The sequence below is a fragment of the Medicago sativa genome, chromosome 2, assembly GCF_051527215.1.
Source record: "Medicago sativa cultivar Bolivia chromosome 2, Bolivia_mono, whole genome shotgun sequence".
Taxonomy (NCBI): domain Eukaryota; kingdom Viridiplantae; phylum Streptophyta; class Magnoliopsida; order Fabales; family Fabaceae; genus Medicago; species Medicago sativa.
The window spans coordinates 50,007,599-50,028,683 of NC_140750.1; the positions used below are offsets into that span (position 1 = coordinate 50,007,599).

Sequence of the window (21,085 nt, forward strand, 5' to 3'; positions counted from 1 at the left end):
AAATTAAACTTCGATTGTATTTCATTTTTTTCGTTAATTAACGCAACCTAAAACTCTATTCGTTAATTAACGTAATTTGACGTCTTTTTTGAAAAATAAACTTAGAAATGCATATATACAATTACAACGCTTTACTTTCAGGTGCGATCATACCAGCACTAATGCACCGGATCCCATCAGAACTCCGCAGTTAAGCGTGCTTGGGCGAGAGTAGTACTAGGATGGGTGACCTCCTGGGAAGTCCTTGTGTTGCACCTCTTTTTGCCAAAATTTCGTGTTCTTTTTGTTAATTAGCGTAATTTTACGTCGTTTCTGAAAATTAAACTTCGATTGTATTTCATTTTTTTTCGTTAATTAACGCAACCTAAAACTCTATTCGTTAATTAACGTAATTTGACGTCTTTTTTGAAAAATAAACTTGGAAATGCATATATACAATTACAACGCTTTACTTTCAGGTGCGATCATACCAGCACTAATGCACCGGATCCCATCAGAACTTCGCAGTTAAGCGTGCTTGGGCGAGAGTAGTACTAGGATGGGTGACCTCCTGGGAAGTCCTTGTGTTGCACCTCTTTTTGCCAAAATTTCGTGTTCTTTTTGTTAATTAGCGTAATTTTACGTCGTTTTTGAAAATTAAACTTCGATTGTATTTCATTTTTTTTCGTTAATTAACGCAACCTAAAACTCTATTCGTTAATTAACGTAATTTGACGTCTTTTTTGAAAAATAAACTTAGAAATGCATATATACAATTACAACGCTTTACTTTCAGGTGCGATCATACCAGCACTAATGCACCGGATCCCATCAGAACTCCGCAGTTAAGCGTGCTTGGGCGAGAGTAGTACTAGGATGGGTGACCTCCTGGGAAGTCCTTGTGTTGCACCTCTTTTTGCCAAAATTTCGTGTTCTTTTTGTTAATTAGCGTAATTTTACGTCGTTTTTGAAAATTAAACTTCGATTGTATTTCATTTTTTTTCGTTAATTAACGCAACCTAAAACTCTATTCGTTAATTAACGTAATTTGACGTCTTTTTTGAAAAATAAACTTAGAAATGCATATATACAATTACAACGCTTTACTTTCAGGTGCGATCATACCAGCACTAATGCACCGGATCCCATCAGAACTCCGCAGTTAAGCGTGCTTGGGCGAGAGTAGTACTAGGATGGGTGACCTCCTGGGAAGTCCTTGTGTTGCACCTCTTTTTGCCAAAATTTCGTGTTCTTTTTGTTAATTAGCGTAATTTTACGTCGTTTTTGAAAATTAAACTTCGATTGTATTTCATTTTTTTTTCGTTAATTAACGCAACCTAAAACTCTATTCGTTAATTAACGTAATTTGACGTCTTTTTTGAAAAATAAACTTAGAAATGCATATATACAATTACAACGCTTTACTTTCAGGTGGATCATACCAGCACTAATGCACCGGATCCCATCAGAACTCCGCAGTTAAGCGTGCTTGGGCGAGAGTAGTACTAGGATGGGTGACCTCCTGGGAAGTCCTTGTGTTGCACCTCTTTTTGCCAAAATTTCGTGTTCTTTTTGTTAATTAGCGTAATTTTACGTCGTTTTTGAAAATTAAACTTCGATTGTATTTCATTTTTTTTCGTTAATTAACGCAACCTAAAACTCTATTCGTTAATTAACGTAATTTGACGTCTTTTTTGAAAAATAAACTTAGAAATGCATATATACAATTACAACGCTTTACTTTCAGGTGCGATCATACCAGCACTAATGCACCGGATCCCATCAGAACTCCGCAGTTAAGCGTGCTTGGGCGAGAGTAGTACTAGGATGGGTGACCTCCTGGGAAGTCCTTGTGTTGCACCTCTTTTTGCCAAAATTTCGTGTTCTTTTTGTTAATTAGCGTAATTTTACGTCGTTTCTGAAAATTAAACTTCGATTGTATTTCATTTTTTTTCGTTAATTAACGCAACCTAAAACTCTATTCGTTAATTAACGTAATTTGACGTCTTTTTTGAAAAATAAACTTGGAAATGCATATATACAATTACAACGCTTTACTTTCAGGTGCGATCATACCAGCACTAATGCACCGGATCCCATCAGAACTCCGCAGTTAAGCGTGCTTGGGCGAGAGTAGTACTAGGATGGGTGACCTCCTGGGAAGTCCTTGTGTTGCACCTCTTTTTGCCAAAATTTCGTGTTCTTTTTGTTAATTAGCGTAATTTTACGTCGTTTTTGAAAATTAAACTTCGATTGTATTTCATTTTTTTTTCGTTAATTAACGCAACCTAAAACTCTATTCGTTAATTAACGTAATTTGACGTCTTTTTTGAAAAATAAACTTAGAAATGCATATATACAATTACAACGCTTTACTTTCAGGTGCGATCATACCAGCACTAATGCACCGGATCCCATCAGAACTCCGCAGTTAAGCGTGCTTGGGCGAGAGTAGTACTAGGATGGGTGACCTCCTGGGAAGTCCTTGTGTTGCACCTCTTTTTGCCAAAATTTCGTGTTCTTTTTGTTAATTAGCGTAATTTTACGTCGTTTTTGAAAATTAAACTTCGATTGTATTTCATTTTTTTCCGTTAATTAACGCAACCTAAAACTCTATTCGTTAATTAACGTAATTTGACGTCTTTTTTGAAAAATAAACTTAGAAATGCATATATACAATTACAACGCTTTACTTTCAGGTGCGATCATACCAGCACTAATGCACTGGAAACCATCAGAACTCCGCAGTTAAGCGTGCTTGGGCGAGAGTAGTACTAGGATGGGTGACCTCCTGGGAAGTCCTTGTGTTGCACCTCTTTTTGCCAAAATTTCGTGTTCTTTTTGTTAATTAGCGTAATTTTACGTCGTTTTTGAAAATCAAACTTCGATTGTATTTCATTTTTATTCGTTAATTAACGCAACCTAAAACTCTATTCGTTAATTAACGTAATTTGACGTCTTTTTTGAAAAATAAACTTAGAAATGCATATATACAATTACAACGCTTTACTTTCAGGTGCGATCATACCAGCACTAATGCACCGGATCCCATCAGAACTCCGCAGTTAAGCGTGCTTGGGCGAGAGTAGTACTAGGATGGGTGACCTCCTGGGAAGTCCTTGTGTTGCACCTCTTTTTGCCAAAATTTCGTGTTCTTTTTGTATGGGTGACCTCCTGGGAAGTCCTTGTGTTGCACCTCTTTTTGCCAAAATTTCGTGTTCTTTTTGTTAATTAGCGTAATTTTACGTCGTTTTTGAAAATTAAACTTCGATTGTATTTCATTTTTTTTTCGTTAATTAACGCAACCTAAAACTCTATTCGTTAATTAACGTAATTTGACGTCTTTTTTGAAAAATAAACTTAGAAATGCATATATACAATTACAACGCTTTACTTTCAGGTGCGATCATACCAGCACTAATGCACCGGATCCCATCAGAACTCCGCAGTTAAGCGTGCTTGGGCGAGAGTAGTACTAGGATGGGTGACCTCCTGGGAAGTCCTTGTGTTGCACCTCTTTTTGCCAAAATTTCGTGTTCTTTTTGTTAATTAGCGTAATTTTACGTCGTTTTTGAAAATCAAACTTCGATTGTATTTCATTTTTTTTTCGTTAATTAACGCAACCTAAAACTCTATTCGTTAATTAACGTAATTTGACGTCTTTTTTGAAAAATAAACTTAGAAATGCATATATACAATTACAACGCTTTACTTTCAGGTGCGATCATACCAGCACTAATGCACCGGATCCCATCAGAACTCCGCAGTTAAGCGTGCTTGGGCGAGAGTAGTACTAGGATGGGTGACCTCCTGGGAAGTCCTTGTGTTGCACCTCTTTTTGCCAAAATTTCGTGTTCTTTTTGTTAATTAGCGTAATTTTACGTCGTTTTTGAAAATCAAACTTCGATTGTATTTCATTTTTTTTTCGTTAATTAACGCAACCTAAAACTCTATTCGTTAATTAACGTAATTTGACGTCTTTTTTGAAAAATAAACTTAGAAATGCATATATACAATTACAACGCTTTACTTTCAGGTGCGATCATACCAGCACTAATGCACCGGATCCCATCAGAACTCCGCAGTTAAGCGTGCTTGGGCGAGAGTAGTACTAGGATGGGTGACCTCCTGGGAAGTCCTTGTGTTGCACCTCTTTTTGCCAAAATTTCGTGTTCTTTTTGTTAATTAGCGTAATTTTACGTCGTTTTTGAAAATTAAACTTCGATTGTATTTCATTTTTTTTTCGTTAATTAACGCAACCTAAAACTCTATTCGTTAATTAACGTAATTTGACGTCTTTTTTGAAAAATAAACTTAGAAATGCATATATACAATTACAACGCTTTACTTTCAGGTGCGATCATACCAGCACTAATGCACCGGATCCCATCAGAACTCCGCAGTTAAGCGTGCTTGGGCGAGAGTAGTACTAGGATGGGTGACCTCCTGGGAAGTCCTTGTGTTGCACCTCTTTTTGCCAAAATTTCGTGTTCTTTTTGTTAATTAGCGTAATTTTACGTCGTTTTTGAAAATTAAACTTCGATTGTATTTCATTTTTTTTCGTTAATTAACGCAACCTAAAACTCTATTCGTTAATTAACGTAATTTGACGTCTTTTTTGAAAAATAAACTTAGAAATGCATATATACAATTACAACGCTTTACTTTCAGGTGCGATCATACCAGCACTAATGCACCGGATCCCATCAGAACTCCGCAGTTAAGCGTGCTTGGGCGAGAGTAGTACTAGGATGGGTGACCTCCTGGGATGTCCTTGTGTTGCACCTCGTTTTGCCAAAATTTCGTGTTCTTTTTGTTAATTAGCGTAATTTTACGTCGTTTTTGAAAATTAAACTTCGATTGTATTTCATTTTTTTTCGTTAATTAACGCAACCTAAAACTCTATTCGTTAATTAACGTAATTTGACGTCTTTTTTGAAAAATAAACTTAGAAATGCATATATACAATTACAACGCTTTACTTTCAGGTGCGATCATACCAGCACTAATGCACCGGATCCCATCAGAACTCCGCAGTTAAGCGTGCTTGGGCGAGAGTAGTACTAGGATGGGTGACCTCCTGGGAAGTCCTTGTGTTGCACCTCTTTTTGCCAAAATTTCGTGTTCTTTTTGTTAATTAGCGTAATTTTACGTCGTTTTTGAAAATTAAACTTCGATTGTATTTCATTTTTTTTCGTTAATTAACGCAACCTAAAACTCTATTCGTTAATTAACGTAATTTGACGTCTTTTTTGAAAAATAAACTTAGAAATGCATATATACAATTACAACGCTTTACTTTCAGGTGCGATCATACCAGCACTAATGCACCGGATCCCATCAGAACTCCGCAGTTAAGCGTGCTTGGGCGAGAGTAGTACTAGGATGGGTGACCTCCTGGGAAGTCCTTGTGTTGCACCTCTTTTTGCCAAAATTTCGTGTTCTTTTTGTTAATTAGCGTAATTTTACGTCGTTTTTGAAAATTAAACTTCGATTGTATTTCATTTTTTTTCGTTAATTAACGCAACCTAAAACTCTATTCGTTAATTAACGTAATTTGACGTCTTTTTTGCAAAATAAACTTAGAAATGCATATATACAATTACAACGCTTTACTTTCAGGTGCGATCATACCAGCACTAATGCACCGGATCCCATCAGAACTCCGCAGTTAAGCGTGCTTGGGCGAGAGTAGTACTAGGATGGGTGACCTCCTGGGAAGTCCTTGTGTTGCACCTCTTTTTGCCAAAATTTCGTGTTCTTTTTGTTAATTAGCGTAATTTTACGTCGTTTTTGAAAATTAAACTTTGATTGTATTTCATTTTTTTTCGTTAATTAACGCAACCTAAAACTCTATTCGTTAATTAACGTAATTTGACGTCTTTTTTGAAAAATAAACTTAGAAATGCATATATACAATTACAACGCTTTACTTTCAGGTGCGATCATACCAGCACTAATGCACCGGATCCCATCAGAACTCTGCAGTTAAGCGTGCTTGGGCGAGAGTAGTACTAGGATGGGTGACCTCCTGGGAAGTCCTTGTGTTGCACCTCTTTTTGCCAAAATTTCGTGTTCTTTTTGTTAATTAGCGTAATTTTACGTCGTTTTTGAAAATCAAACTTCGATTGTATTTCATTTTTTTTTCGTTAATTAACGCAACCTAAAACTCTATTCGTTAATTAACGTAATTTGACGTCTTTTTTGAAAAATAAACTTAGAAATGCATATATACAATTACAACGCTTTACTTTCAGGTGCGATCATACCAGCACTAATGCACCGGATCCCATCAGAACTCCGCAGTTAAGCGTGCTTGGGCGAGAGTAGTACTAGGATGGGTGACCTCCTGGGAAGTCCTTGTGTTGCACCTCTTTTTGCCAAAATTTCGTGTTCTTTTTGTATGGGTGACCTCCTGGGAAGTCCTTGTGTTGCACCTCTTTTTGCCAAAATTTCGTGTTCTTTTTGTTAATTAGCGTAATTTTACGTCGTTTTTGAAAATTAAACTTCGATTGTATTTCATTTTTTTTCGTTAATTAACGCAACCTAAAACTCTATTCGTTAATTAACGTAATTTGACGTCTTTTTTGAAAAATAAACTTAGAAATGCATATATACAATTACAACGCTTTACTTTCAGGTGCGATCATACCAGCACTAATGCACCGGATCCCATCAGAACTCCGCAGTTAAGCGTGCTTGGGCGAGAGTAGTACTAGGATGGGTGACCTCCTGGGAAGTCCTTGTGTTGCACCTCTTTTTGCCAAAATTTCGTGTTCTTTTTGTTAATTAGCGTAATTTTACGTCGTTTTTGAAAATTAAACTTCGATTGTATTTCATTTTTTTTCGTTAATTAACGCAACCTAAAACTCTATTCGTTAATTAACGTAATTTGACGTCTTTTTTGAAAAATAAACTTAGAAATGCATATACACAATTACAACGCTTTACTTTCAGGTGCGATCATACCAGCACTAATGCACCGGATCCCATCAGAACTCCGCAGTTAAGCGTGCTTGGGCGAGAGTAGTACTAGGATGGGTGACCTCCTGGGAAGTCCTTGTGTTGCACATCTTTTTGCCAAAATTTCGTGTTCTTTTTGTATGGGTGACCTCCTGGGAAGTCCTTGTGTTGCACCTCTTTTTGCCAAAATTTCGTGTTCTTTTTGTTAATTAGCGTAATTTTACGTCGTTTTTGAAAATTAAACTTCGATTGTATTTCATTTTTTTCGTTAATTAACGCAACCTAAAACTCTATTCGTTAATTAACGTAATTTGACGTCTTTTTTGAAAAATAAACTTAGAAATGCATATATACAATTACAACGCTTTACTTTCAGGTGCGATCATACCAGCACTAATGCACCGGATCCCATCAGAACTCCGCAGTTAAGCGTGCTTGGGCGAGAGTAGTACTAGGATGGGTGACCTCCTGGGAAGTCCTTGTGTTGCACCTCTTTTTGCCAAAATTTCGTGTTCTTTTTGTTAATTAGCGTAATTTTACGTCGTTTTTGAAAATCAAACTTCGATTGTATTTCATTTTTTTTTCGTTAATTAACGCAACCTAAAACTCTATTCGTTAATTAACGTAATTTGACGTCTTTTTTGAAAAATAAACTTAGAAATGCATATATACAATTACAACGCTTTACTTTCAGGTGCGATCATACCAGCACTAATGCACCGGATCCCATCAAGACTCCGCAGTTAAGCGTGCTTGGGCGAGAGTAGTACTAGGATGGGTGACCTCCTGGGAAGTCCTTGTGTTGCACCTCTTTTTGCCAAAATTTCGTGTTCTTTTTGTTAATTAGCGTAATTTTACGTCGTTTTTGAAAATTAAACTTCGATTGTATTTCATTTTTTTTCGTTAATTAACGCAACCTAAAACTCTATTCGTTAATTAACGTAATTTGACGTCTTTTTTGAAAAATAAACTTAGAAATGCATATATACAATTACAACGCTTTACTTTCAGGTGCGATCATACCAGCACTAATGCACCGGATCCCATCAGAACTCCGCAGTTAAGCGTGCTTGGGCGAGAGTAGTACTAGGATGGGTGACCTCCTGGGAAGTCCTTGTGTTGCACCTCTTTTTGCCAAAATTTCGTGTTCTTTTTGTTAATTAGCGTAATTTTACGTCGTTTTTGAAAATTAAACTTCGATTGTATTTCATTTTTTTTCGTTAATTAACGCAACCTAAAACTCTATTCGTTAATTAACGTAATTTGACGTCTTTTTTGCAAAATAAACTTAGAAATGCATATATACAATTACAACGCTTTACTTTCAGGTGCGATCATACCAGCACTAATGCACCGGATCCCATCAGAACTCCGCAGTTAAGCGTGCTTGGGCGAGAGTAGTACTAGGATGGGTGACCTCCTGGGAAGTCCTTGTGTTGCACCTCTTTTTGCCAAAATTTCGTGTTCTTTTTGTTAATTAGCGTAATTTTACGTCATTTTTGAAAATTAAACTTCGATTGTATTTCATTTTTTTTCGTTAATTAACGCAACCTAAAACTCTATTCGTTAATTAACGTAATTTGACGTCTTTTTTGAAAAATAAACTTAGAAATGCATATATACAATTACAACGCTTTACTTTCAGGTGCGATCATACTAGCACTAATGCACCGGATCCCATCAGAACTCCGCAGTTAAGCGTGCTTGGGCGAGAGTAGTACTAGGATGGGTGACCTCCTGGGAAGTCCTTGTGTTGCACCTCTTTTTGCCAAAATTTCGTGTTCTTTTTGTTAATTAGCGTAATTTTACGTCGTTTTTGAAAATTAAACTTTGATTGTATTTCATTTTTTTTCGTTAATTAACGCAACCTAAAACTCTATTCGTTAATTAACGTAATTTGACGTCTTTTTTGAAAAATAAACTTAGAAATGCATATATACAATTACAACGCTTTACTTTCAGGTGCGATCATACCAGCACTAATGCACCGGATCCCATCAGAACTCCGCAGTTAAGCGTGCTTGGGCGAGAGTAGTACTAGGATGGGTGACCTCCTGGGAAGTCCTTGTGTTGCACCTCTTTTTGCCAAAATTTCGTGTTCTTTTTGTTAATTAGCGTAATTTTACGTCGTTTTTGAAAATTAAACTTCGATTGTATTTCATTTTTTTTTCGTTAATTAACGCAACCTAAAACTCTATTCGTTAATTAACGTAATTTGACGTCTTTTTTGAAAAATAAACTTAGAAATGCATATATACAATTACAACGCTTTACTTTCAGGTGCGATCATACCAGCACTAATGCACCGGATCCCATCAGAACTCCGCAGTTAAGCGTGCTTGGGCGAGAGTAGTACTAGGATGGGTGACCTCCTGGGAAGTCCTTGTGTTGCACCTCTTTTTGCCAAAATTTCGTGTTCTTTTTGTATGGGTGACCTCCTGGGAAGTCCTTGTGTTGCACCTCTTTTTGCCAAAATTTCGTGTTCTTTTTGTTAATTAGCGTAATTTTACGTCGTTTTTGAAAATTAAACTTCGATTGTATTTCATTTTTTTTCGTTAATTAACGCAACCTAAAACTCTATTCGTTAATTAACGTAATTTGACGTCTTTTTTGAAAAATAAACTTAGAAATGCATATATACAATTACAACGCTTTACTTTCAGGTGCGATCATACCAGCACTAATGCACCGGATCCCATCAGAACTCCGCAGTTAAGCGTGCTTGGGCGAGAGTAGTACTAGGATGGGTGACCTCCTGGGAAGTCCTTGTGTTGCACCTCTTTTTGCCAAAATTTCGTGTTCTTTTTGTTAATTAGCGTAATTTTACGTCGTTTTTGAAAATTAAACTTCGATTGTATTTCATTTTTTTTCGTTAATTAACGCAACCTAAAACTCTATTCGTTAATTAACGTAATTTGACGTCTTTTTTGAAAAATAAACTTAGAAATGCATATACACAATTACAACGCTTTACTTTCAGGTGCGATCATACCAGCACTAATGCACCGGATCCCATCAGAACTCCGCAGTTAAGCGTGCTTGGGCGAGAGTAGTACTAGGATGGGTGACCTCCTGGGAAGTCCTTGTGTTGCACATCTTTTTGCCAAAATTTCGTGTTCTTTTTGTATGGGTGACCTCCTGGGAAGTCCTTGTGTTGCACCTCTTTTTGCCAAAATTTCGTGTTCTTTTTGTTAATTAGCGTAATTTTACGTCGTTTTTGAAAATTAAACTTCGATTGTATTTCATTTTTTTCGTTAATTAACGCAACCTAAAACTCTATTCGTTAATTAACGTAATTTGACGTCTTTTTTGAAAAATAAACTTAGAAATGCATATATACAATTACAACGCTTTACTTTCAGGTGCGATCATACCAGCACTAATGCACCGGATCCCATCAGAACTCCGCAGTTAAGCGTGCTTGGGCGAGAGTAGTACTAGGATGGGTGACCTCCTGGGAAGTCCTTGTGTTGCACCTCTTTTTGCCAAAATTTCGTGTTCTTTTTGTTAATTAGCGTAATTTTACGTCGTTTTTGAAAATCAAACTTCGATTGTATTTCATTTTTTTTTCGTTAATTAACGCAACCTAAAACTCTATTCGTTAATTAACGTAATTTGACGTCTTTTTTGAAAAATAAACTTAGAAATGCATATATACAATTACAACGCTTTACTTTCAGGTGCGATCATACCAGCACTAATGCACCGGATCCCATCAAGACTCCGCAGTTAAGCGTGCTTGGGCGAGAGTAGTACTAGGATGGGTGACCTCCTGGGAAGTCCTTGTGTTGCACCTCTTTTTGCCAAAATTTCGTGTTCTTTTTGTTAATTAGCGTAATTTTACGTCGTTTTTGAAAATTAAACTTCGATTGTATTTCATTTTTTTTCGTTAATTAACGCAACCTAAAACTCTATTCGTTAATTAACGTAATTTGACGTCTTTTTTGAAAAATAAACTTAGAAATGCATATATACAATTACAACGCTTTACTTTCAGGTGCGATCATACCAGCACTAATGCACCGGATCCCATCAGAACTCCGCAGTTAAGCGTGCTTGGGCGAGAGTAGTACTAGGATGGGTGACCTCCTGGGAAGTCCTTGTGTTGCACCTCTTTTTGCCAAAATTTCGTGTTCTTTTTGTTAATTAGCGTAATTTTACGTCGTTTTTGAAAATTAAACTTCGATTGTATTTCATTTTTTTTCGTTAATTAACGCAACCTAAAACTCTATTCGTTAATTAACGTAATTTGACGTCTTTTTTGCAAAATAAACTTAGAAATGCATATATACAATTACAACGCTTTACTTTCAGGTGCGATCATACCAGCACTAATGCACCGGATCCCATCAGAACTCCGCAGTTAAGCGTGCTTGGGCGAGAGTAGTACTAGGATGGGTGACCTCCTGGGAAGTCCTTGTGTTGCACCTCTTTTTGCCAAAATTTCGTGTTCTTTTTGTTAATTAGCGTAATTTTACGTCATTTTTGAAAATTAAACTTCGATTGTATTTCATTTTTTTTTCGTTAATTAACGCAACCTAAAACTCTATTCGTTAATTAACGTAATTTGACGTCTTTTTTGAAAAATAAACTTAGAAATGCATATATACAATTACAACGCTTTACTTTCAGGTGCGATCATACTAGCACTAATGCACCGGATCCCATCAGAACTCCGCAGTTAAGCGTGCTTGGGCGAGAGTAGTACTAGGATGGGTGACCTCCTGGGAAGTCCTTGTGTTGCACCTCTTTTTGCCAAAATTTCGTGTTCTTTTTGTTAATTAGCGTAATTTTACGTCGTTTTTGAAAATTAAACTTTGATTGTATTTCATTTTTTTTCGTTAATTAACGCAACCTAAAACTCTATTCGTTAATTAACGTAATTTGACGTCTTTTTTGAAAAATAAACTTAGAAATGCATATATACAATTACAACGCTTTACTTTCAGGTGCGATCATACCAGCACTAATGCACCGGATCCCATCAGAACTCCGCAGTTAAGCGTGCTTGGGCGAGAGTAGTACTAGGATGGGTGACCTCCTGGGAAGTCCTTGTGTTGCACCTCTTTTTGCCAAAATTTCGTGTTCTTTTTGTTAATTAGCGTAATTTTACGTCGTTTTTGAAAATTAAACTTCGATTGTATTTCATTTTTTTTTCGTTAATTAACGCAACCTAAAACTCTATTCGTTAATTAACGTAATTTGACGTCTTTTTTGAAAAATAAACTTAGAAATGCATATATACAATTACAACGCTTTACTTTCAGGTGCGATCATACCAGCACTAATGCACCGGATCCCATCAGAACTCCGCAGTTAAGCGTGCTTGGGCGAGAGTAGTACTAGGATGGGTGACCTCCTGGGAAGTCCTTGTGTTGCACCTCTTTTTGCCAAAATTTCGTGTTCTTTTTGTATGGGTGACCTCCTGGGAAGTCCTTGTGTTGCACCTCTTTTTGCCAAAATTTCGTGTTCTTTTTGTTAATTAGCGTAATTTTACGTCGTTTTTGAAAATTAAACTTCGATTGTATTTCATTTTTTTTCGTTAATTAACGCAACCTAAAACTCTATTCGTTAATTAACGTAATTTGACGTCTTTTTTGAAAAATAAACTTAGAAATGCATATATACAATTACAACGCTTTACTTTCAGGTGCGATCATACCAGCACTAATGCACCGGATCCCATCAGAACTCCGCAGTTAAGCGTGCTTGGGCGAGAGTAGTACTAGGATGGGTGACCTCCTGGGAAGTCCTTGTGTTGCACCTCTTTTTGCCAAAATTTCGTGTTCTTTTTGTTAATTAGCGTAATTTTACGTCGTTTTTGAAAATTAAACTTCGATTGTATTTCATTTTTTTTCGTTAATTAACGCAACCTAAAACTCTATTCGTTAATTAACGTAATTTGACGTCTTTTTTGAAAAATAAACTTAGAAATGCATATACACAATTACAACGCTTTACTTTCAGGTGCGATCATACCAGCACTAATGCACCGGATCCCATCAGAACTCCGCAGTTAAGCGTGCTTGGGCGAGAGTAGTACTAGGATGGGTGACCTCCTGGGAAGTCCTTGTGTTGCACATCTTTTTGCCAAAATTTCGTGTTCTTTTTGTATGGGTGACCTCCTGGGAAGTCCTTGTGTTGCACCTCTTTTTGCCAAAATTTCGTGTTCTTTTTGTTAATTAGCGTAATTTTACGTCGTTTTTGAAAATTAAACTTCGATTGTATTTCATTTTTTTTCGTTAATTAACGCAACCTAAAACTCTATTCGTTAATTAACGTAATTTGACGTCTTTTTTGAAAAATAAACTTAGAAATGCATATATACAATTACAACGCTTTACTTTCAGGTGCGATCATACCAGCACTAATGCACCGGATCCCATCAGAACTCCGCAGTTAAGCGTGCTTGGGCGAGAGTAGTACTAGGATGGGTGACCTCCTGGGAAGTCCTTGTGTTGCACCTCTTTTTGCCAAAATTTCGTGTTCTTTTTGTTAATTAGCGTAATTTTACGTCGTTTTTGAAAATCAAACTTCGATTGTATTTCATTTTTTTTTCGTTAATTAACGCAACCTAAAACTCTATTCGTTAATTAACGTAATTTGACGTCTTTTTTGAAAAATAAACTTAGAAATGCATATATACAATTACAACGCTTTACTTTCAGGTGCGATCATACCAGCACTAATGCACCGGATCCCATCAAGACTCCGCAGTTAAGCGTGCTTGGGCGAGAGTAGTACTAGGATGGGTGACCTCCTGGGAAGTCCTTGTGTTGCACCTCTTTTTGCCAAAATTTCGTGTTCTTTTTGTTAATTAGCGTAATTTTACGTCATTTTTGAAAATTAAACTTCGATTGTATTTCATTTTTTTTTCGTTAATTAACGCAACCTAAAACTCTATTCGTTAATTAACGTAATTTGACGTCTTTTTTGAAAAATAAACTTAGAAATGCATATATACAATTACAACGCTTTACTTTCAGGTGCGATCATACTAGCACTAATGCACCGGATCCCATCAGAACTCCGCAGTTAAGCGTGCTTGGGCGAGAGTAGTACTAGGATGGGTGACCTCCTGGGAAGTCCTTGTGTTGCACCTCTTTTTGCCAAAATTTCGTGTTCTTTTTGTTAATTAGCGTAATTTTACGTCGTTTTTGAAAATTAAACTTTGATTGTATTTCATTTTTTTTCGTTAATTAACGCAACCTAAAACTCTATTCGTTAATTAACGTAATTTGACGTCTTTTTTGAAAAATAAACTTAGAAATGCATATATACAATTACAACGCTTTACTTTCAGGTGCGATCATACCAGCACTAATGCACCGGATCCCATCAGAACTCCGCAGTTAAGCGTGCTTGGGCGAGAGTAGTACTAGGATGGGTGACCTCCTGGGAAGTCCTTGTGTTGCACCTCTTTTTGCCAAAATTTCGTGTTCTTTTTGTTAATTAGCGTAATTTTACGTCGTTTTTGAAAATTAAACTTCGATTGTATTTCATTTTTTTTTCGTTAATTAACGCAACCTAAAACTCTATTCGTTAATTAACGTAATTTGACGTCTTTTTTGAAAAATAAACTTAGAAATGCATATATACAATTACAACGCTTTACTTTCAGGTGCGATCATACCAGCACTAATGCACCGGATCCCATCAGAACTCCGCAGTTAAGCGTGCTTGGGCGAGAGTAGTACTAGGATGGGTGACCTCCTGGGAAGTCCTTGTGTTGCACCTCTTTTTGCCAAAATTTCGTGTTCTTTTTGTATGGGTGACCTCCTGGGAAGTCCTTGTGTTGCACCTCTTTTTGCCAAAATTTCGTGTTCTTTTTGTTAATTAGCGTAATTTTACGTCGTTTTTGAAAATTAAACTTCGATTGTATTTCATTTTTTTTCGTTAATTAACGCAACCTAAAACTCTATTCGTTAATTAACGTAATTTGACGTCTTTTTTGAAAAATAAACTTAGAAATGCATATATACAATTACAACGCTTTACTTTCAGGTGCGATCATACCAGCACTAATGCACCGGATCCCATCAGAACTCCGCAGTTAAGCGTGCTTGGGCGAGAGTAGTACTAGGATGGGTGACCTCCTGGGAAGTCCTTGTGTTGCACCTCTTTTTGCCAAAATTTCGTGTTCTTTTTGTTAATTAGCGTAATTTTACGTCGTTTTTGAAAATTAAACTTCGATTGTATTTCATTTTTTTTCGTTAATTAACGCAACCTAAAACTCTATTCGTTAATTAACGTAATTTGACGTCTTTTTTGAAAAATAAACTTAGAAATGCATATACACAATTACAACGCTTTACTTTCAGGTGCGATCATACCAGCACTAATGCACCGGATCCCATCAGAACTCCGCAGTTAAGCGTGCTTGGGCGAGAGTAGTACTAGGATGGGTGACCTCCTGGGAAGTCCTTGTGTTGCACATCTTTTTGCCAAAATTTCGTGTTCTTTTTGTATGGGTGACCTCCTGGGAAGTCCTTGTGTTGCACCTCTTTTTGCCAAAATTTCGTGTTCTTTTTGTTAATTAGCGTAATTTTACGTCGTTTTTGAAAATTAAACTTCGATTGTATTTCATTTTTTTTCGTTAATTAACGCAACCTAAAACTCTATTCGTTAATTAACGTAATTTGACGTCTTTTTTGAAAAATAAACTTAGAAATGCATATATACAATTACAACGCTTTACTTTCAGGTGCGATCATACCAGCACTAATGCACCGGATCCCATCAGAACTCCGCAGTTAAGCGTGCTTGGGCGAGAGTAGTACTAGGATGGGTGACCTCCTGGGAAGTCCTTGTGTTGCACCTCTTTTTGCCAAAATTTCGTGTTCTTTTTGTTAATTAGCGTAATTTTACGTCGTTTTTGAAAATCAAACTTCGATTGTATTTCATTTTTTTTTCGTTAATTAACGCAACCTAAAACTCTATTCGTTAATTAACGTAATTTGACGTCTTTTTTGAAAAATAAACTTAGAAATGCATATATACAATTACAACGCTTTACTTTCAGGTGCGATCATACCAGCACTAATGCACCGGATCCCATCAAGACTCCGCAGTTAAGCGTGCTTGGGCGAGAGTAGTACTAGGATGGGTGACCTCCTGGGAAGTCCTTGTGTTGCACCTCTTTTTGCCAAAATTTCGTGTTCTTTTTGTTAATTAGCGTAATTTTACGTCGTTTTTGAAAATTAAACTTCGATTGTATTTCATTTTTTTTCGTTAATTAACGCAACCTAAAACTCTATTCGTTAATTAACGTAATTTGACGTCTTTTTTGAAAAATAAACTTAGAAATGCATATATACAATTACAACGCTTTACTTTCAGGTGCGATCATACCAGCACTAATGCACCGGATCCCATCAGAACTCCGCAGTTAAGCGTGCTTGGGCGAGAGTAGTACTAGGATGGGTGACCTCCTGGGAAGTCCTTGTGTTGCACCTCTTTTTGCCAAAATTTCGTGTTCTTTTTGTTAATTAGCGTAATTTTACGTCGTTTTTGAAAATTAAACTTCGATTGTATTTCATTTTTTTTCGTTAATTAACGCAACCTAAAACTCTATTCGTTAATTAACGTAATTTGACGTCTTTTTTGCAAAATAAACTTAGAAATGCATATATACAATTACAACGCTTTACTTTCAGGTGCGATCATACCAGCACTAATGCACCGGATCCCATCAGAACTCCGCAGTTAAGCGTGCTTGGGCGAGAGTAGTACTAGGATGGGTGACCTCCTGGGAAGTCCTTGTGTTGCACCTCTTTTTGCCAAAATTTCGTGTTCTTTTTGTTAATTAGCGTAATTTTACGTCATTTTTGAAAATTAAACTTCGATTGTATTTCATTTTTTTTTCGTTAATTAACGCAACCTAAAACTCTATTCGTTAATTAACGTAATTTGACGTCTTTTTTGAAAAATAAACTTAGAAATGCATATATACAATTACAACGCTTTACTTTCAGGTGCGATCATACTAGCACTAATGCACCGGATCCCATCAGAACTCCGCAGTTAAGCGTGCTTGGGCGAGAGTAGTACTAGGATGGGTGACCTCCTGGGAAGTCCTTGTGTTGCACCTCTTTTTGCCAAAATTTCGTGTTCTTTTTGTTAATTAGCGTAATTTTACGTCGTTTTTGAAAATTAAACTTTGATTGTATTTCATTTTTTTTCGTTAATTAACGCAACCTAAAACTCTATTCGTTAATTAACGTAATTTGACGTCTTTTTTGAAAAATAAACTTAGAAATGCATATATACAATTACAACGCTTTACTTTCAGGTGCGATCATACCAGCACTAATGCACCGGATCCCATCAGAACTCCGCAGTTAAGCGTGCTTGGGCGAGAGTAGTACTAGGATGGGTGACCTCCTGGGAAGTCCTTGTGTTGCACCTCTTTTTGCCAAAATTTCGTGTTCTTTTTGTTAATTAGCGTAATTTTACGTCGTTTTTGAAAATTAAACTTCGATTGTATTTCATTTTTTTTTCGTTAATTAACGCAACCTAAAACTCTATTCGTTAATTAACGTAATTTGACGTCTTTTTTGAAAAATAAACTTAGAAATGCATATATACAATTACAACGCTTTACTTTCAGGTGCGATCATACCAGCACTAATGCACCGGATCCCATCAGAACTCCGCAGTTAAGCGTGCTTGGGCGAGAGTAGTACTAGGATGGGTGACCTCCTGGGAAGTCCTTGTGTTGCACCTCTTTTTGCCAAAATTTCGTGTTCTTTTTGTTAATTAGCGTAATTTTACGTCGTTTTTGAAAATTAAACTTCGATTGTATTTCATTTTTTTTCGTTAATTAACGCAACCTAAAACTCTATTCGTTAATTAACGTAATTTGACGTCTTTTTTGAAAAATAAACTTAGAAATGCATATATACAATTACAACGCTTTACTTTCAGGTGCGATCATACCAGCACTAATGCACCGGATCCCATCAGAACTCCGCAGTTAAGCGTGCTTGGGCGAGAGTAGTACTAGGATGGGTGACCTCCTGGGATGTCCTTGTGTTGCACCTCGTTTTGCCAAAATTTCGTGTTCTTTTTGTTAATTAGCGTAATTTTACGTCGTTTTTGAAAATTAAACTTCGATTGTATTTCATTTTTTTTCGTTAATTAACGCAACCTAAAACTCTATTCGTTAATTAACGTAATTTGACGTCTTTTTTGAAAAATAAACTTAGAAATGCATATATACAATTACAACGCTTTACTTTCAGGTGCGATCATACCAGCACTAATGCACCGGATCCCATCAGAACTCCGCAGTTAAGCGTGCTTGGGCGAGAGTAGTACTAGGATGGGTGACCTCCTGGGAAGTCCTTGTGTTGCACCTCTTTTTGCCAAAATTTCGTGTTCTTTTTGTTAATTAGCGTAATTTTACGTCGTTTTTGAAAATTAAACTTCGATTGTATTTCATTTTTTTTCGTTAATTAACGCAACCTAAAACTCTATTCGTTAATTAACGTAATTTGACGTCTTTTTTGAAAAATAAACTTAGAAATGCATATATACAATTACAACGCTTTACTTTCAGGTGCGATCATACCAGCACTAATGCACCGGATCCCATCAGAACTCCGCAGTTAAGCGTGCTTGGGCGAGAGTAGTACTAGGATGGGTGACCTCCTGGGAAGTCCTTGTGTTGCACCTCTTTTTGCCAAAATTTCGTGTTCTTTTTGTTAATTAGCGTAATTTTACGTCGTTTTTGAAAATTAAACTTCGATTGTATTTCATTTTTTTTCGTTAATTAACGCAACCTAAAACTCTATTCGTTAATTAACGTAATTTGACGTCTTTTTTGCAAAATAAACTTAGAAATGCATATATACAATTACAACGCTTTACTTTCAGGTGCGATCATACCAGCACTAATGCACCGGATCCCATCAGAACTCCGCAGTTAAGCGTGCTTGGGCGAGAGTAGTACTAGGATGGGTGACCTCCTGGGATGTCCTTGTGTTGCACCTCTTTTTGCCAAAATTTCGTGTTCTTTTTGTTAATTAGCATAATTTTACGTCGTTTTTGAAAATTAAACTTCGATTGTATTTCATTTTTTTTCGTTAATTAACGCAACCTAAAACTCTATTCGTTAATTAACGTAATTTGACGTCTTTTTTGAAAAATAAACTTAGAAATGCATATATACAATTACAACGCTTTACTTTCAGGTGCGATCATACCAGCACTAATGCACCGGATCCCATCAGAACTCCGCAGTTAAGCGTGCTTGGGCGAGAGTAGTACTAGGATGGGTGACCTCCTGGGAAGTCCTTGTGTTGCACCTCTTTTTGCCAAAATTTCGTGTTCTTTTTGTTAATTAGTGTAATTTTACGTCGTTTTTGAAAATTAAACTTCGATTGTATTTCATTTTTTTTCGTTAATTAACGCAACCTAAAACTCTATTCGTTAATTAACGTAATTTGACGTCTTTTTTGAAAAATAAACTTAGAAATGCATATATACAATTACAACGCTTTACTTTCAGGTGCGATCATACCAGCACTAATGCACCGGATCCCATCAGAACTCTGCAGTTAAGCGTGCTTGGGCGAGAGTAGTACTAGGATGGGTGACCTCCTGGGAAGTCCTTGTGTTGCACCTCTTTTTGCCAAAATTTCGTGTTCTTTTTGTTAATTAGCGTAATTTTACGTCGTTTTTGAAAATCAAACTTCGATTGTATTTCATTTTTTTTTCGTTAATTAACGCAACCTAAAACTCTATTCGTTAATTAACGTAATTTGACGTCTTTTTTGAAAAATAAACTTAGAAATGCATATATACAATTACAACGCTTTACTTTCAGGTGCGATCATACCAGCACTAATGCACCGGATCCCATCAGAACTCCGCAGTTAAGCGTGCTTGGGCGAGAGTAGTACTAGGATGGGTGACCTCCTGGGAAGTCCTTGTGTTGCACCTCTTTTTGCCAAAATTTCGTGTTCTTTTTGTATGGGTGACCTCCTGGGAAGTCCTTGTGTTGCACCTCTTTTTGCCAAAATTTCGTGTTCTTTTTGTTAATTAGCGTAATTTTACGTCGTTTTTGAAAATTAAACTTCGATTGTATTTCATTTTTTTTCGTTAATTAACGCAACCTAAAACTCTATTCGTTAATTAACGTAATTTGACGTCTTTTTTGAAAAATAAACTTAGAAATGCATATATACAATTACAACGCTTTACTTTCAGGTGCGATCATACCAGCACTAATGCACCGGATCCCATCAGAACTCCGCAGTTAAGCGTGCTTGGGCGAGAGTAGTACTAGGATGGGTGACCTCCTGGGAAGTCCTTGTGTTGCACCTCTTTTTGCCAAAATTTCGTGTTCTTTTTGTTAATTAGCGTAATTTTACGTCGTTTTTGAAAATTAAACTTCGATTGTATTTCATTTTTTTTCGTTAATTAACGCAACCTAAAACTCTATTCGTTAATTAACGTAATTTGACGTCTTTTTTGAAAAATAAACTTAGAAATGCATATACACAATTACAACGCTTTACTTTCAGGTGCGATCATACCAGCACTAATGCACCGGATCCCATCAGAACTCCGCAGTTAAGCGTGCTTGGGCGAGAGTAGTACTAGGATGGGTGACCTCCTGGGAAGTCCTTGTGTTGCACATCTTTTTGCCAAAATTTCGTGTTCTTTTTGTATGGGTGACCTCCTGGGAAGTCCTTGTGTTGCACCTCTTTTTGCCAAAATTTCGTGTTCTTTTTGTTAATTAGCGTAATTTTACGTCGTTTTTGAAAATTAAACTTCGATTGTATTTCATTTTTTTTCGTTAATTAACGCAACCTAAAACTCTATTCGTTAATTAACGTAATTTGACGTCTTTTTTGAAAAATAAACTTAGAAATGCATATATACAATTACAACGCTTTACTTTCAGGTGCGATCATACCAGCACTAATGCACCGGATCCCATCAGAACTCCGCAGTTAAGCGTGCTTGGGCGAGAGTAGTACTAGGATGGGTGACCTCCTGGGAAGTCCTTGTGTTGCACCTCTTTTTGCCAAAATTTCGTGTTCTTTTTGTTAATTAGCGTAATTTTACGTCGTTTTTGAAAATCAAACTTCGATTGTATTTCATTTTTTTTTCGTTAATTAACGCAACCTAAAAC

General features: G+C 36.5%; 62 non-coding genes and 2 pseudogenes across 62 annotated transcripts; all 64 read left to right on the plus strand.

The window, feature by feature from the left end:
- The first annotated feature begins 139 nt into the window (after nucleotides 1–139).
- On the plus strand, nucleotides 140–258 carry LOC146947427 (5S ribosomal RNA). The gene has a single exon (XR_015029651.1). It is a non-coding gene; the product is annotated as a 5S ribosomal RNA (ribosomal RNA).
- A 198-nt stretch (nucleotides 259–456) lies between these two features.
- LOC146947428 (5S ribosomal RNA) lies at nucleotides 457–575 on the plus strand. The gene has a single exon (XR_015029074.1). It is a non-coding gene; the product is annotated as a 5S ribosomal RNA (ribosomal RNA).
- Nucleotides 576–773: 198 nt separating this feature from the next.
- On the plus strand, nucleotides 774–892 carry LOC146947429 (5S ribosomal RNA). The gene has a single exon (XR_015029652.1). It is a non-coding gene; the product is annotated as a 5S ribosomal RNA (ribosomal RNA).
- Nucleotides 893–1,090: 198 nt separating this feature from the next.
- On the plus strand, nucleotides 1,091–1,209 carry LOC146947430 (5S ribosomal RNA). Its single transcript, XR_015029653.1, has one exon. It is a non-coding gene; the product is annotated as a 5S ribosomal RNA (ribosomal RNA).
- Nucleotides 1,210–1,408: 199 nt separating this feature from the next.
- On the plus strand, nucleotides 1,409–1,526 carry LOC146947431 (5S ribosomal RNA; annotated as a pseudogene).
- Nucleotides 1,527–1,724: 198 nt separating this feature from the next.
- On the plus strand, nucleotides 1,725–1,843 carry LOC146947432 (5S ribosomal RNA). The gene has a single exon (XR_015029654.1). It is a non-coding gene; the product is annotated as a 5S ribosomal RNA (ribosomal RNA).
- A 198-nt stretch (nucleotides 1,844–2,041) lies between these two features.
- On the plus strand, nucleotides 2,042–2,160 carry LOC146947433 (5S ribosomal RNA). Its single transcript, XR_015029655.1, has one exon. It is a non-coding gene; the product is annotated as a 5S ribosomal RNA (ribosomal RNA).
- Nucleotides 2,161–2,359: 199 nt separating this feature from the next.
- On the plus strand, nucleotides 2,360–2,478 carry LOC146947434 (5S ribosomal RNA). The gene has a single exon (XR_015029657.1). It is a non-coding gene; the product is annotated as a 5S ribosomal RNA (ribosomal RNA).
- A 198-nt stretch (nucleotides 2,479–2,676) lies between these two features.
- LOC146947435 (5S ribosomal RNA) lies at nucleotides 2,677–2,795 on the plus strand (annotated as a pseudogene).
- A 198-nt stretch (nucleotides 2,796–2,993) lies between these two features.
- Nucleotides 2,994–3,112, plus strand: LOC146947436 (5S ribosomal RNA). The gene has a single exon (XR_015029658.1). It is a non-coding gene; the product is annotated as a 5S ribosomal RNA (ribosomal RNA).
- Nucleotides 3,113–3,377: 265 nt separating this feature from the next.
- On the plus strand, nucleotides 3,378–3,496 carry LOC146947437 (5S ribosomal RNA). The gene has a single exon (XR_015029659.1). It is a non-coding gene; the product is annotated as a 5S ribosomal RNA (ribosomal RNA).
- Nucleotides 3,497–3,695: 199 nt separating this feature from the next.
- LOC146947438 (5S ribosomal RNA) lies at nucleotides 3,696–3,814 on the plus strand. The gene has a single exon (XR_015029660.1). It is a non-coding gene; the product is annotated as a 5S ribosomal RNA (ribosomal RNA).
- Nucleotides 3,815–4,013: 199 nt separating this feature from the next.
- Nucleotides 4,014–4,132, plus strand: LOC146947439 (5S ribosomal RNA). Its single transcript, XR_015029661.1, has one exon. It is a non-coding gene; the product is annotated as a 5S ribosomal RNA (ribosomal RNA).
- A 199-nt stretch (nucleotides 4,133–4,331) lies between these two features.
- On the plus strand, nucleotides 4,332–4,450 carry LOC146947440 (5S ribosomal RNA). The gene has a single exon (XR_015029662.1). It is a non-coding gene; the product is annotated as a 5S ribosomal RNA (ribosomal RNA).
- Nucleotides 4,451–4,648: 198 nt separating this feature from the next.
- LOC146947441 (5S ribosomal RNA) lies at nucleotides 4,649–4,767 on the plus strand. Its single transcript, XR_015029197.1, has one exon. It is a non-coding gene; the product is annotated as a 5S ribosomal RNA (ribosomal RNA).
- Nucleotides 4,768–4,965: 198 nt separating this feature from the next.
- LOC146947442 (5S ribosomal RNA) lies at nucleotides 4,966–5,084 on the plus strand. The gene has a single exon (XR_015029663.1). It is a non-coding gene; the product is annotated as a 5S ribosomal RNA (ribosomal RNA).
- Nucleotides 5,085–5,282: 198 nt separating this feature from the next.
- Nucleotides 5,283–5,401, plus strand: LOC146947443 (5S ribosomal RNA). Its single transcript, XR_015029664.1, has one exon. It is a non-coding gene; the product is annotated as a 5S ribosomal RNA (ribosomal RNA).
- A 198-nt stretch (nucleotides 5,402–5,599) lies between these two features.
- Nucleotides 5,600–5,718, plus strand: LOC146947444 (5S ribosomal RNA). Its single transcript, XR_015029665.1, has one exon. It is a non-coding gene; the product is annotated as a 5S ribosomal RNA (ribosomal RNA).
- A 198-nt stretch (nucleotides 5,719–5,916) lies between these two features.
- LOC146947445 (5S ribosomal RNA) lies at nucleotides 5,917–6,035 on the plus strand. Its single transcript, XR_015028956.1, has one exon. It is a non-coding gene; the product is annotated as a 5S ribosomal RNA (ribosomal RNA).
- A 199-nt stretch (nucleotides 6,036–6,234) lies between these two features.
- LOC146947446 (5S ribosomal RNA) lies at nucleotides 6,235–6,353 on the plus strand. Its single transcript, XR_015029666.1, has one exon. It is a non-coding gene; the product is annotated as a 5S ribosomal RNA (ribosomal RNA).
- A 264-nt stretch (nucleotides 6,354–6,617) lies between these two features.
- On the plus strand, nucleotides 6,618–6,736 carry LOC146947447 (5S ribosomal RNA). Its single transcript, XR_015029668.1, has one exon. It is a non-coding gene; the product is annotated as a 5S ribosomal RNA (ribosomal RNA).
- Nucleotides 6,737–6,934: 198 nt separating this feature from the next.
- LOC146947448 (5S ribosomal RNA) lies at nucleotides 6,935–7,053 on the plus strand. The gene has a single exon (XR_015029023.1). It is a non-coding gene; the product is annotated as a 5S ribosomal RNA (ribosomal RNA).
- A 263-nt stretch (nucleotides 7,054–7,316) lies between these two features.
- Nucleotides 7,317–7,435, plus strand: LOC146947449 (5S ribosomal RNA). The gene has a single exon (XR_015029669.1). It is a non-coding gene; the product is annotated as a 5S ribosomal RNA (ribosomal RNA).
- Nucleotides 7,436–7,634: 199 nt separating this feature from the next.
- LOC146947450 (5S ribosomal RNA) lies at nucleotides 7,635–7,753 on the plus strand. The gene has a single exon (XR_015029319.1). It is a non-coding gene; the product is annotated as a 5S ribosomal RNA (ribosomal RNA).
- Nucleotides 7,754–7,951: 198 nt separating this feature from the next.
- LOC146947451 (5S ribosomal RNA) lies at nucleotides 7,952–8,070 on the plus strand. Its single transcript, XR_015029670.1, has one exon. It is a non-coding gene; the product is annotated as a 5S ribosomal RNA (ribosomal RNA).
- Nucleotides 8,071–8,268: 198 nt separating this feature from the next.
- LOC146947452 (5S ribosomal RNA) lies at nucleotides 8,269–8,387 on the plus strand. Its single transcript, XR_015029671.1, has one exon. It is a non-coding gene; the product is annotated as a 5S ribosomal RNA (ribosomal RNA).
- Nucleotides 8,388–8,585: 198 nt separating this feature from the next.
- LOC146947453 (5S ribosomal RNA) lies at nucleotides 8,586–8,704 on the plus strand. The gene has a single exon (XR_015028944.1). It is a non-coding gene; the product is annotated as a 5S ribosomal RNA (ribosomal RNA).
- A 198-nt stretch (nucleotides 8,705–8,902) lies between these two features.
- LOC146947454 (5S ribosomal RNA) lies at nucleotides 8,903–9,021 on the plus strand. Its single transcript, XR_015029672.1, has one exon. It is a non-coding gene; the product is annotated as a 5S ribosomal RNA (ribosomal RNA).
- Nucleotides 9,022–9,220: 199 nt separating this feature from the next.
- On the plus strand, nucleotides 9,221–9,339 carry LOC146947455 (5S ribosomal RNA). The gene has a single exon (XR_015029674.1). It is a non-coding gene; the product is annotated as a 5S ribosomal RNA (ribosomal RNA).
- A 264-nt stretch (nucleotides 9,340–9,603) lies between these two features.
- On the plus strand, nucleotides 9,604–9,722 carry LOC146947456 (5S ribosomal RNA). The gene has a single exon (XR_015029675.1). It is a non-coding gene; the product is annotated as a 5S ribosomal RNA (ribosomal RNA).
- A 198-nt stretch (nucleotides 9,723–9,920) lies between these two features.
- LOC146947457 (5S ribosomal RNA) lies at nucleotides 9,921–10,039 on the plus strand. Its single transcript, XR_015029024.1, has one exon. It is a non-coding gene; the product is annotated as a 5S ribosomal RNA (ribosomal RNA).
- Nucleotides 10,040–10,302: 263 nt separating this feature from the next.
- On the plus strand, nucleotides 10,303–10,421 carry LOC146947458 (5S ribosomal RNA). Its single transcript, XR_015029676.1, has one exon. It is a non-coding gene; the product is annotated as a 5S ribosomal RNA (ribosomal RNA).
- Nucleotides 10,422–10,620: 199 nt separating this feature from the next.
- LOC146947459 (5S ribosomal RNA) lies at nucleotides 10,621–10,739 on the plus strand. The gene has a single exon (XR_015029320.1). It is a non-coding gene; the product is annotated as a 5S ribosomal RNA (ribosomal RNA).
- Nucleotides 10,740–10,937: 198 nt separating this feature from the next.
- LOC146947460 (5S ribosomal RNA) lies at nucleotides 10,938–11,056 on the plus strand. The gene has a single exon (XR_015029677.1). It is a non-coding gene; the product is annotated as a 5S ribosomal RNA (ribosomal RNA).
- Nucleotides 11,057–11,254: 198 nt separating this feature from the next.
- Nucleotides 11,255–11,373, plus strand: LOC146947461 (5S ribosomal RNA). Its single transcript, XR_015029678.1, has one exon. It is a non-coding gene; the product is annotated as a 5S ribosomal RNA (ribosomal RNA).
- A 199-nt stretch (nucleotides 11,374–11,572) lies between these two features.
- On the plus strand, nucleotides 11,573–11,691 carry LOC146947462 (5S ribosomal RNA). The gene has a single exon (XR_015028945.1). It is a non-coding gene; the product is annotated as a 5S ribosomal RNA (ribosomal RNA).
- A 198-nt stretch (nucleotides 11,692–11,889) lies between these two features.
- On the plus strand, nucleotides 11,890–12,008 carry LOC146947463 (5S ribosomal RNA). The gene has a single exon (XR_015029680.1). It is a non-coding gene; the product is annotated as a 5S ribosomal RNA (ribosomal RNA).
- Nucleotides 12,009–12,207: 199 nt separating this feature from the next.
- Nucleotides 12,208–12,326, plus strand: LOC146947464 (5S ribosomal RNA). Its single transcript, XR_015029681.1, has one exon. It is a non-coding gene; the product is annotated as a 5S ribosomal RNA (ribosomal RNA).
- Nucleotides 12,327–12,590: 264 nt separating this feature from the next.
- On the plus strand, nucleotides 12,591–12,709 carry LOC146947465 (5S ribosomal RNA). The gene has a single exon (XR_015029682.1). It is a non-coding gene; the product is annotated as a 5S ribosomal RNA (ribosomal RNA).
- Nucleotides 12,710–12,907: 198 nt separating this feature from the next.
- On the plus strand, nucleotides 12,908–13,026 carry LOC146947466 (5S ribosomal RNA). The gene has a single exon (XR_015029025.1). It is a non-coding gene; the product is annotated as a 5S ribosomal RNA (ribosomal RNA).
- Nucleotides 13,027–13,290: 264 nt separating this feature from the next.
- Nucleotides 13,291–13,409, plus strand: LOC146947467 (5S ribosomal RNA). Its single transcript, XR_015029683.1, has one exon. It is a non-coding gene; the product is annotated as a 5S ribosomal RNA (ribosomal RNA).
- Nucleotides 13,410–13,608: 199 nt separating this feature from the next.
- On the plus strand, nucleotides 13,609–13,727 carry LOC146947468 (5S ribosomal RNA). Its single transcript, XR_015029321.1, has one exon. It is a non-coding gene; the product is annotated as a 5S ribosomal RNA (ribosomal RNA).
- Nucleotides 13,728–13,926: 199 nt separating this feature from the next.
- LOC146947469 (5S ribosomal RNA) lies at nucleotides 13,927–14,045 on the plus strand. The gene has a single exon (XR_015028946.1). It is a non-coding gene; the product is annotated as a 5S ribosomal RNA (ribosomal RNA).
- Nucleotides 14,046–14,243: 198 nt separating this feature from the next.
- On the plus strand, nucleotides 14,244–14,362 carry LOC146947470 (5S ribosomal RNA). The gene has a single exon (XR_015029684.1). It is a non-coding gene; the product is annotated as a 5S ribosomal RNA (ribosomal RNA).
- A 199-nt stretch (nucleotides 14,363–14,561) lies between these two features.
- On the plus strand, nucleotides 14,562–14,680 carry LOC146947471 (5S ribosomal RNA). The gene has a single exon (XR_015029685.1). It is a non-coding gene; the product is annotated as a 5S ribosomal RNA (ribosomal RNA).
- A 264-nt stretch (nucleotides 14,681–14,944) lies between these two features.
- Nucleotides 14,945–15,063, plus strand: LOC146947472 (5S ribosomal RNA). The gene has a single exon (XR_015029686.1). It is a non-coding gene; the product is annotated as a 5S ribosomal RNA (ribosomal RNA).
- A 198-nt stretch (nucleotides 15,064–15,261) lies between these two features.
- Nucleotides 15,262–15,380, plus strand: LOC146947473 (5S ribosomal RNA). The gene has a single exon (XR_015029026.1). It is a non-coding gene; the product is annotated as a 5S ribosomal RNA (ribosomal RNA).
- A 264-nt stretch (nucleotides 15,381–15,644) lies between these two features.
- On the plus strand, nucleotides 15,645–15,763 carry LOC146947474 (5S ribosomal RNA). The gene has a single exon (XR_015029687.1). It is a non-coding gene; the product is annotated as a 5S ribosomal RNA (ribosomal RNA).
- A 199-nt stretch (nucleotides 15,764–15,962) lies between these two features.
- Nucleotides 15,963–16,081, plus strand: LOC146947475 (5S ribosomal RNA). The gene has a single exon (XR_015029323.1). It is a non-coding gene; the product is annotated as a 5S ribosomal RNA (ribosomal RNA).
- Nucleotides 16,082–16,279: 198 nt separating this feature from the next.
- LOC146947476 (5S ribosomal RNA) lies at nucleotides 16,280–16,398 on the plus strand. Its single transcript, XR_015029688.1, has one exon. It is a non-coding gene; the product is annotated as a 5S ribosomal RNA (ribosomal RNA).
- Nucleotides 16,399–16,596: 198 nt separating this feature from the next.
- Nucleotides 16,597–16,715, plus strand: LOC146947477 (5S ribosomal RNA). Its single transcript, XR_015029689.1, has one exon. It is a non-coding gene; the product is annotated as a 5S ribosomal RNA (ribosomal RNA).
- A 199-nt stretch (nucleotides 16,716–16,914) lies between these two features.
- Nucleotides 16,915–17,033, plus strand: LOC146947478 (5S ribosomal RNA). Its single transcript, XR_015028947.1, has one exon. It is a non-coding gene; the product is annotated as a 5S ribosomal RNA (ribosomal RNA).
- A 198-nt stretch (nucleotides 17,034–17,231) lies between these two features.
- On the plus strand, nucleotides 17,232–17,350 carry LOC146947479 (5S ribosomal RNA). Its single transcript, XR_015029691.1, has one exon. It is a non-coding gene; the product is annotated as a 5S ribosomal RNA (ribosomal RNA).
- A 199-nt stretch (nucleotides 17,351–17,549) lies between these two features.
- LOC146947480 (5S ribosomal RNA) lies at nucleotides 17,550–17,668 on the plus strand. Its single transcript, XR_015029692.1, has one exon. It is a non-coding gene; the product is annotated as a 5S ribosomal RNA (ribosomal RNA).
- Nucleotides 17,669–17,866: 198 nt separating this feature from the next.
- On the plus strand, nucleotides 17,867–17,985 carry LOC146947481 (5S ribosomal RNA). Its single transcript, XR_015029198.1, has one exon. It is a non-coding gene; the product is annotated as a 5S ribosomal RNA (ribosomal RNA).
- A 198-nt stretch (nucleotides 17,986–18,183) lies between these two features.
- Nucleotides 18,184–18,302, plus strand: LOC146947482 (5S ribosomal RNA). Its single transcript, XR_015029693.1, has one exon. It is a non-coding gene; the product is annotated as a 5S ribosomal RNA (ribosomal RNA).
- A 198-nt stretch (nucleotides 18,303–18,500) lies between these two features.
- On the plus strand, nucleotides 18,501–18,619 carry LOC146947483 (5S ribosomal RNA). The gene has a single exon (XR_015029694.1). It is a non-coding gene; the product is annotated as a 5S ribosomal RNA (ribosomal RNA).
- A 198-nt stretch (nucleotides 18,620–18,817) lies between these two features.
- LOC146947484 (5S ribosomal RNA) lies at nucleotides 18,818–18,936 on the plus strand. The gene has a single exon (XR_015029200.1). It is a non-coding gene; the product is annotated as a 5S ribosomal RNA (ribosomal RNA).
- A 198-nt stretch (nucleotides 18,937–19,134) lies between these two features.
- LOC146947485 (5S ribosomal RNA) lies at nucleotides 19,135–19,253 on the plus strand. The gene has a single exon (XR_015029696.1). It is a non-coding gene; the product is annotated as a 5S ribosomal RNA (ribosomal RNA).
- Nucleotides 19,254–19,451: 198 nt separating this feature from the next.
- On the plus strand, nucleotides 19,452–19,570 carry LOC146947486 (5S ribosomal RNA). Its single transcript, XR_015028957.1, has one exon. It is a non-coding gene; the product is annotated as a 5S ribosomal RNA (ribosomal RNA).
- A 199-nt stretch (nucleotides 19,571–19,769) lies between these two features.
- Nucleotides 19,770–19,888, plus strand: LOC146947487 (5S ribosomal RNA). The gene has a single exon (XR_015029697.1). It is a non-coding gene; the product is annotated as a 5S ribosomal RNA (ribosomal RNA).
- Nucleotides 19,889–20,152: 264 nt separating this feature from the next.
- LOC146947488 (5S ribosomal RNA) lies at nucleotides 20,153–20,271 on the plus strand. Its single transcript, XR_015029698.1, has one exon. It is a non-coding gene; the product is annotated as a 5S ribosomal RNA (ribosomal RNA).
- A 198-nt stretch (nucleotides 20,272–20,469) lies between these two features.
- LOC146947489 (5S ribosomal RNA) lies at nucleotides 20,470–20,588 on the plus strand. The gene has a single exon (XR_015029027.1). It is a non-coding gene; the product is annotated as a 5S ribosomal RNA (ribosomal RNA).
- Nucleotides 20,589–20,852: 264 nt separating this feature from the next.
- On the plus strand, nucleotides 20,853–20,971 carry LOC146947490 (5S ribosomal RNA). The gene has a single exon (XR_015029699.1). It is a non-coding gene; the product is annotated as a 5S ribosomal RNA (ribosomal RNA).
- Nucleotides 20,972–21,085: the final 114 nt, after the last annotated feature.